This window comes from Neopelma chrysocephalum, unplaced genomic scaffold, assembly GCF_003984885.1.
Source record: "Neopelma chrysocephalum unplaced genomic scaffold, ASM398488v2 Primary Assembly neopelma1_94998, whole genome shotgun sequence".
NCBI lineage: Eukaryota > Metazoa > Chordata > Aves > Passeriformes > Pipridae > Neopelma > Neopelma chrysocephalum.
In genome coordinates this window covers 1-8,155 of record NW_020923700.1, presented here as the reverse complement: position 1 = coordinate 8,155, position 8,155 = coordinate 1, and the positions used below count along the sequence as shown (strand labels likewise).

At 58.0% G+C, this 8,155-nt stretch overlaps 1 pseudogene; it reads right to left on the bottom strand.

The window, feature by feature from the left end:
- Positions 1 to 1,131: 1,131 nt before the first annotated feature.
- Positions 1,132 to 4,090, bottom strand: LOC113980703 (annotated as a pseudogene).
- Between the last annotated feature and the right edge of the window lie 4,065 nt (positions 4,091 to 8,155).

The window sequence follows — 8,155 nt, the reverse complement described above, 5'->3', positions numbered from 1 at the left end:
TCTCAGTTAATCAGGATCAACAAGGAGTGTTTTGGCCTTGACTGGTGTTTTCCATCCAGAGAGTGCTGTTTGCCAAAGTGGAAACCACTTGGAACGCTCTGCATGGTAGCCTGTGTTTTTTTCTGGTGGCTGAACACAGCCAGCACATGAGGGGAGGGGAATGCGTGGGATCAGGGCACTGCTTTGGGGCCATGTTGGGAATTCCAGTGGACTAAAAGACAAAGCCCAGGCGCTGTTTCCAAAGGAACCCCAATGAAAGGGGGACGCCGGAAAGATGGGCGGACAATGGAACTCTGTGTGTGCAGCCTCATTTTCTCCTTCAGCAACCACAGGAGAAGGGGACAAAAAGTGGGGGTTGGGACCCCAAAACTGTTCGCGGGGGAAATTGGGGATTGAGGGGACAATGGGAAAGTGGGAGGAACAGGGAGAAGGGTGGAAAAGGGGGGGTGGTCTGGCAGGTCTGACGGTCCCATGGGGGTCTTTGGACACCAGGATGTTGGAAAAGGGGGGGCCCCAGAGCTCCCAGTTTACTGTGGGGTGCTGGGGGCTGCTGGATCCAATCTCAGCCTTGGATTATGACAACAGTTTCAGTTTAGAGGAATTACAGAGGTGTGACTGAACCACTTTTGTCCCCCAGCTTCTAATGATGGTAAATCAGATCTATTGATAGAAAGGAATTTATTTAGGGTTACAAATGATCAGAGAGAAGATCTTCATCAGAATTATTTACTGCACAATAGAAACACTAAAAGTACCAGGAGTACAGGATAAGATAGGACAATGCTCTACACTAAAGCAATTGTTGAAGCAATTCTACTGAAGCTGGCACTAAAGCAATAATTCTTAATTAGAGATGGATGGAACTCCCCCAGACCAACGCTCATGGGGAGATCTCTGCTCTCAATCTCCAGCAGTGACCCTGGGGGGTCCCCAGCCAAGGCAGGAAACTCCACACCCCCCCACTCCAGAAGGGTTCTGTTGCAAGAAGCTGCCCCTGGGAAAGGGGACTGGCCCTTTCTGGTCGAAAGGGATGGACTGACAGTCACTGGACTCCAGGGGTTGCCTCACAATCAGAGGCTTCATTCGGGGTGGAAGCAGCGGCCGAAGCTCTTCCCGCACTCGGGGCTTCCCTTACCGGTGGGTCCGTTGGTGTGAGGTCAAGGTAGAGCTCTGGGTGAAGCTCTTCCCACACTCCCCACACTTGTAGGGCCTCTCTCCAGTGTGGATGCGCCGGTGGGTGACGAGGTTGGAGTTCTGGCTGAAGCCCTTCCCGCAGTCGGTGCAGCAGAAGGGCCTCTCATCCGTGTGCGTCCGCTGGTGCACGAGGAGATGTGAGCTGCGTTTAAACCTCTTCCCACACTCCCCACACATGTAGGGCCGTTCCCCAGTGTGGATGCGCTGGTGGGTGACAAGGGTGGAGTTCCGCTTGAAGCCCTTCCCGCAGTCGGTGCAGTGGAAGGCCCACTCCCCTGTGTGTGTCTGCTTGTGCTTCAGGAGATCTGAGCTGGTCTGAAACCCCTTCCCACATTCCAAGCACTTGTAGGGCCGTTCCCCGATGTGGATGCGCTGGTGGGAGCGGAGGGTGGAGCTGTCACTGAAGCTCTTCCCACATTCCCTACACGTGTAGGGACGTTCCCCAGTGTGGATGGCCTGGTGTCGTTTCAGGTTGGACCTGTGGTTGAAGCTCTTCCCACATTCCCCACACGTGTAGGGCTGTTCTCCACTGTGGATGTACTGGTGGGTGAGAAGGTTGGAGCTGTTACTGAAGCTCTTCCCACATTCCCGGTGTGTAGGGCCGTTCTCCGGTGTGTATGTGCTGGTGTCGGATCAGGTGGGAGCTGATCCTGAAGCTCTTCCCACATTCCAAGCACCTGAAGGGCTTCTGCCTGCTGGGAGGCTGCTCAGGGACCACCAGGTCAGAGGTCTGGCTCAAGCTCTGGGCACCTTCCCGGCACAGGCTGGGTCTTTCCCCCTCAGAGCACCCTGGACTGGCTTTGGAGGCCCTCATGCGGGGAGATCTCTGGCCCTTTTCCTCCCCGCTGCCTTCCTGCACCATGGAGCCCTTCAAAACGGCCTCTCCCACCAGGGTCTGCTGGGGGGATTTGTCCTCCGGGCTCTCCGTCCTCAGCTCGGGGCCTGGGGCAGGAAGCAAGAAGGACAGGGAGGGGATTTGCCTCCGGCCCAGAGGGAAGGCCAAGGACATCCCCCCAACTCCGGCCCCGGCAGGACGGCGGCGGCAGCAGGGTTGTCCTGCAGCCAGGGGCCATGCTCGGCTGCCAGAGCCAGCACAACACCGGCCCAAAGGGCCACTGACTTCCTCCTCACCTGCCTGGGGGGCCCAAGGCATCTTCCTCTTCCTCGCAGCCTCCTCCTCCATCCGCCCAAGCTTTGGGAAGGAGAAATCCTGATGGGAGGGGAAAACAAGGGCTGAGCACGTTGGCTTGGGGGTTCCTCCTGCCCAAGTCCATCTCTAGAACTCACCGGGCATCCTGTGTCCATAGAAACCTTCAAAACACCAAGATTTAGCCCAGAAAAACCGAAACAACCAAGATTCAGTTAAAAAACCCTCAAAATAGCAAGAAGTCCACCACCCTCCAAACGTTGAAATTCAGCCAAAAAATACTCCAAAATATGAGGATTAACCCAAAAAATCTCTCCGAGAAGTTCCCGCTCTCTGGTGTCTCCCCTCTGGGGTTCAGAGGGTCTCCCCTCTCTGCGATGCTGGGGGTCCCACTTAGGGATGCTGGGAGTGTTGGGGATCCCAAGGGTCCCTTTTCCTCTGACTCTCACCTTCAGGGTGCTGCGTTCCCAGACATTCCCCCTCTCCAGGTTGTGCACTTTGTTGTCCTGGGGATCCCAGGGGTCCCCACTGTCCAGGTTTCCCCTTCTCTGCACCCCCCACTTCAGGCTCCCAGGGCTCCTCCCTCTCCACGCTCCCCCCTCCAGGCTGCCGGGGGTCCCACAGCTCCAGCATTGCCCCGCTCCCGGCCTCCACACTCGGCAGCTCCTGGGCTCCACACCCACCCCCAGCACTCCCGGGGGGCCCCAAAACCGCTGCGTCCCCCCCGCCGGCACCGGGCTGACAATGGAGCCAGCGGGGCCTGACCCAGAAACACCAACCCCCACTGCGGGGGGTGGACCCGCATCCCCCCGCCCACCGCAGGGGCTCTGCTGACAACCCAGCCCAGCACCCCCAAAAAACACCTCCTGCCCACCCCCAACAGCCCCCAAGGGCACAGCCCTGCACAAGGGCTGGCTGTGCCCAAGGCAACCAAACAGCCCCACAGGCAGGGGAACACCAGAGGCTGCCCCAGGGCAACGAGAGCAGGGAGTGGATCGGGCCCCCTGACACATGGGCGGGCTCTGGATTCAGCCTGACCAGGGGCAATTTGGCACCAACAGCACGGCCCCGACCACTGGTTCAGCACAGGGGGCCCGAGCTTCCCCCCTCTCCAGGCTCTCGGGGCTCTCCCAGCTCCCTCCTCTCTCCAGCCTCCCCCACTCTCCAGGAATCAAGGCATGGGGACATGGAGGGACTCCCTCGGCAACCCCGCTCCTGCTCTCCCCCCTAGCCCTAGCCCCCCTCTCCCACCCCTTTCCCAGGCCATTTCCCAGTGTGGATTTGCTGGTGCAGGATCAGGGTGGAGCTCTGGCTGAAGCTCCTTCCACATTGCCCACAGGAATAGGGCCGTTCCCCAGTGTGGATGCGCTGGTGTCGGATAAGGTTGGAGCTGTTCCTGGAGCTCTTCCCACATTCCCCACACGTGTAGGGACGTTCCGCAGTGTGGATGCGCTGGTGCTGGATGAGGTCAATGCTCTTCCTGAAGCTCTTCCCACATTACAAGCACTTGAACGGCTTCTCCCTGCTGGGAGGCTGCTCAGGGACCACCAGCTTAGAGCTCCGGCTCAAGCTCCGGCCGCTTTCCCGGCACAGGCTGGGTGTTTCCTCCTCAGAGCACCCTGGGCTGGCTTTGGAGCCCCTCCTGTGGGGGGATCTCTGGGCCTTTTCCTCCCCGCTGCCTTCCTGCACTGTGGAGCCCTTCAAAACGGCCTCTCCCACCAGCTTCTGCTGGGGGGATTTGTCCTCCGGGCTCTCCGTCCTCAGACCAGGGCCTGGGGCAGGAAGCAAGAAGGACAGGGAGGGGATTTGCCTCCAGCCCAGAGGGAAGGCCAAGGACATCCCCCCAACTCCGGCCCCGGCAGGACGGCAGCGGCAGTGGGGTTGTCCTGCAGCCGGGGGCCATGCTCGGCTGCCAGAGCCAGCACAACACCGACCCAAAGGGCCACTGACTTCCTCCTCACCTGCCTGGGGGGCCCGCGGCATCTTCCTCTTCCTCGCAGCCTCCTCCTCCATCTGCTCAAGCTTTGGGAAGGACAAATCCTGAAGGGGGGGGGGAAAACAAGGGCTGAGCGTGTTGGCTTGGGGGTTCCTCCTGCCCAAGTCCACCTCTAGAACTCACCAGGCATCCTGTGACCATAAAAACCTCCAGAACACTAAGATTCAGCCCAGAAAAACCTAAACCACCAAGATGCAGTTAAAAAACCCTCAGAAATAGCAAGAAGACCCTTAGCCATCAAAACTGCAAAATGTTGAATTTCAGCTAAAAACATAAAGCTTAGCCCAAAAAATCTCTCCCAGAAGTTACCCTTTTTTCATATCTCCCCTCTTGGTGTCAGAAGGTCTCTCCTGTCTGGGATGCTGGGGGTCCCACTTAGGGATGCTGGGAGTGTTGGGGGTCCCAACGGTCCCCTTCTCCTCTGACTCTTGCCTTATGGGTTCCACATTCCCAGACATGCCTCCTCTCCACATTCTCCACTTTGTTGTCCTGGGGATCCCAGAGGTCCCCACTGTCCAGGCTTCTCCTTGTCCGCTCCCCCGTTTCAGGCTCCTGGGTTGCTTCTCTTGCCCCTTTCCCATTGTGGTCACTCCGCTCACCCAACAGCGGCAGGAAGGGCAGGGACAGGGTCGGAGCAGCAACAGCAACAGCAGAAGAACAATCACCCCCCCCCATCCCACGGGTGCCCGGGAAGGGGGAACTCGCCCCAAATATCCTGGGGGAAACACAGGGGGATCGTGACATACTTGGGCTGCCAGCACAGATTTCCCCGCAAAGTCTGAGGTGAGTCAAGCTCTGGAGAGCAGATTGTGCCCCATGCATGGGATTGCAGAGGCTCCCTCAGGTCCCCAGCATCAATCAGCAACCAGGAATAGACACAAAAGGCCCCCTTGAAAATTTCGGGGAACTGTCCTGTAGGGAGGGGACAGTGTCACCCCACCAGGGCAGGGCTGGCAAGTGGAAGGCTGCTCCAGGGCTCTGCAAGAGGCCTCGTGCTCTGCTCGGCCCCAGCACTGGCTGCTACCAACACCCCCAGCTGCCCCCGGCCCTGGGCATCTCTGCTGCGTCAGGCTGTGCCCTCACCATGGCCCTGCCTGTCCCTCACCTGTGGCCCTGCCTGTCCCTCACCTGTGGCCCTGCCTGTCCCTCACCTGTGGCCCTGCCCGTGGCCCTGTCCCTTGGCTCTATCTCTGCCAGCTGAGTGTGGGGCACACGGGCTGGGGGTCCCTCCCACGCCCCCCGGGCAGCCGGCGTTGGCTGGGGGGATGTCAGGGCTGGGCCTGCTCAGCACAGCCCCGGCCTTGTGCCCAGCGCCTCTTTCCTGCCCCACACAAGAGCTTCCCAGCCCCCCAGGGCTCCCCTGCTGCTGCCTCTGCTCCTGCCCTGCCTTTGCTGCTCCCTTGGCTGGGGCAGCGGCTGCAGGGGGGGGAATGGCAGCAGCTTCAGCTCCACGGCAGTTCCTGGGGGGAGCTCAGCCCGGGGAAGACAGGCAGGGACCTGATGGGGATGGACAGGGGCCCAGCAGGGACAGCCAGGGCCTGCAGGGGAAGGCACAGGGACAACCTGGCCCCCCACACTGCCAGGGCTGTCTCTGCTCCTCCTTGCAGGCTCTGTGGCCAGGCACAGTTTGTGTTCCTGGGTGCCCACCATCTCAGCACTTGGAGCCGCTCAAATCAGCGCCCGCGGCTCTGCAGCAAAGCCCCAGCTCACCTGGCACACAGGGGATGGAGACAGCACCTTCTTGGGGATGGGCACCCACTGCTTTGTTTCTTCCCCACCACGGGGCTCTCCTTCCACAGCAGCACCTCTGCCTTGCACTTATTCTCAGGCTCACCTCAGGGCCTGGGCTCAAGGACAGGAACCTGCAGGGAGGGGACATCATGTGCAAGTTGAGGGCTGCCTGCTTGCACTGGCCTCTGGGCTTCTTTCTCCTTCTACAACCAGCCTAGAACTCAGCCTGCTTTTCTAACACCACACATTTACAGACTAACCTTGCAGATATATATGGACAGACATCTCTATCCCCCTGTGGATAGAGCCTCAAGCATGTGCTGCCATAGGAATGGCAATCAGAGAATCACAGAATCAGCCACGTTGGAAAAGACCTCCAAGATCATCAAGTCCAACCCTTGATCCAACCCCACCGTGCTTCCCAGACCATGGCACTGAGGCCACATCCACTCTCACCTTCAACACCTCCAGGGACGCTGACTCCACCCCCTCCCTGCCCAGCCCATTCCAAGGCCTGATTACTCTCTCAGCAAAAAATTGCTTCCTAATATCCAACCTAAACCTCCCCTGGCACAGCTCAAGACCCAGCCCTCTTGTCCTACTGCTGCTTCCTGGCACAAGAGCCCCACCCCCACCTGGCTACAACCTCCTGGCAAGGAGTTGCAGAGAGTGATGGTTCATGCTGGGGACCTGAGGGAGCCTCTGCAATCCCATGCATGGGGCACAATCTCCTCTGCAGAGCTTGACTCACTGCAGACTTTGCAGGGAAATCTCTGCTCGCAGCTGCATCCTGAGCCCAAGGTCAGTTTGTATCCCCAAGTGCTGATCCAATGGGTGCCCTGGGATTGGAGCCTGGGCTCTAATTAACCTCTCCTGTGCTGCCAAACAGCAGGAGCTGTATGGCCAAGGGACAAACTCTGTGATCCCTGTCAGTGTCCATGGCCCCTGTCAGTGTCCTTCAGGGAAATTGGGAGGAGGAAATTAAGAAACCGGTTTGGAACTAAACTGGTGTTAAAGTGGGAAAAACCTCCTTCCATGGAAATAAAACTTAGACAGTTTTTCCTGGGCTGAACGAGCTCATTCAGGGATGAAGAACTGGGACTTCTGTGGACACTTGTGCTGGTTTCTTTGGACACTTGTGTTCCTTCAGAGAGCCCCTGGAAACACTCTGCTGTTCACTCCCAGTGCCACCAGTGCCTGGGTCCTGTCTGCAGCAGCAGATTGCACTGGGATGGGAGAAATGCTTTTCTGAGCCTCTGGGCTGGACACAGGCACAGCCTGACCCTGAACCCAAGGGAAACAAAGACAAATTCCAAGGCTTTAGCTGGAGCAAGGCTGAGGGGGTTTTCCTGAGGGCAGCACTACCCCAGACTTTTGTGTGTGTGTGTGAGACAGGCAGAACCACAAATGCCTGCACAGCCCAGAGCAGTCAGTGTGGTGCTGTGCTTGCTGCTGCAGAGACCCCCAGGGAACAAACCCAGGCAATAGTTTGGGTTTATTCCTTGCTCTGTGCCAGTGGAATAGAATGTTCCACAGGAGCTCTGTCCCCCTCTGTGGCACCGGGTGGCTCAAAGCTGAAGGGGGGGGTCAAGTGCAAGTTCCCTTCTGAAGTGTGTGTCCCTAAGGAGGACACTTGCTATATTATTGCTTATTATTTGTAATATCTTATAGATCTATCGTACAACAGCTAAGGATGGATTCTATAGAATATGTGCCACATATATGATACAGAATATATCTGATTATTGCTTTATCTGCCTGTCCAGACAGATATTGTGTATGCAGAGAGATTGTATTTGAGGGATATGTTCCTCTCAATACCCTGTTAGCTCCACTCCCAAGGCCAGCAAATTCCTGAAGCTCCCACTTCTGTGCCCTGCAGGTTTTGGCAGATTTGCAAGAGCAGGGGAATCATTCCCTGCAGCCCCTTTGCACTGTAGGAAATGGGAGCACTGTGCACATCCTGCTGCCTCCAGATTCCATTCTGGGTGTGGGAACGACCCTGTGGGGAGCAAAGAAATGCCTGGTTCTGCAGGAGCTGCAGATGCTCAAGGGGCAGCAGGACCAAGTCAGGGCCCTGGGGGGGC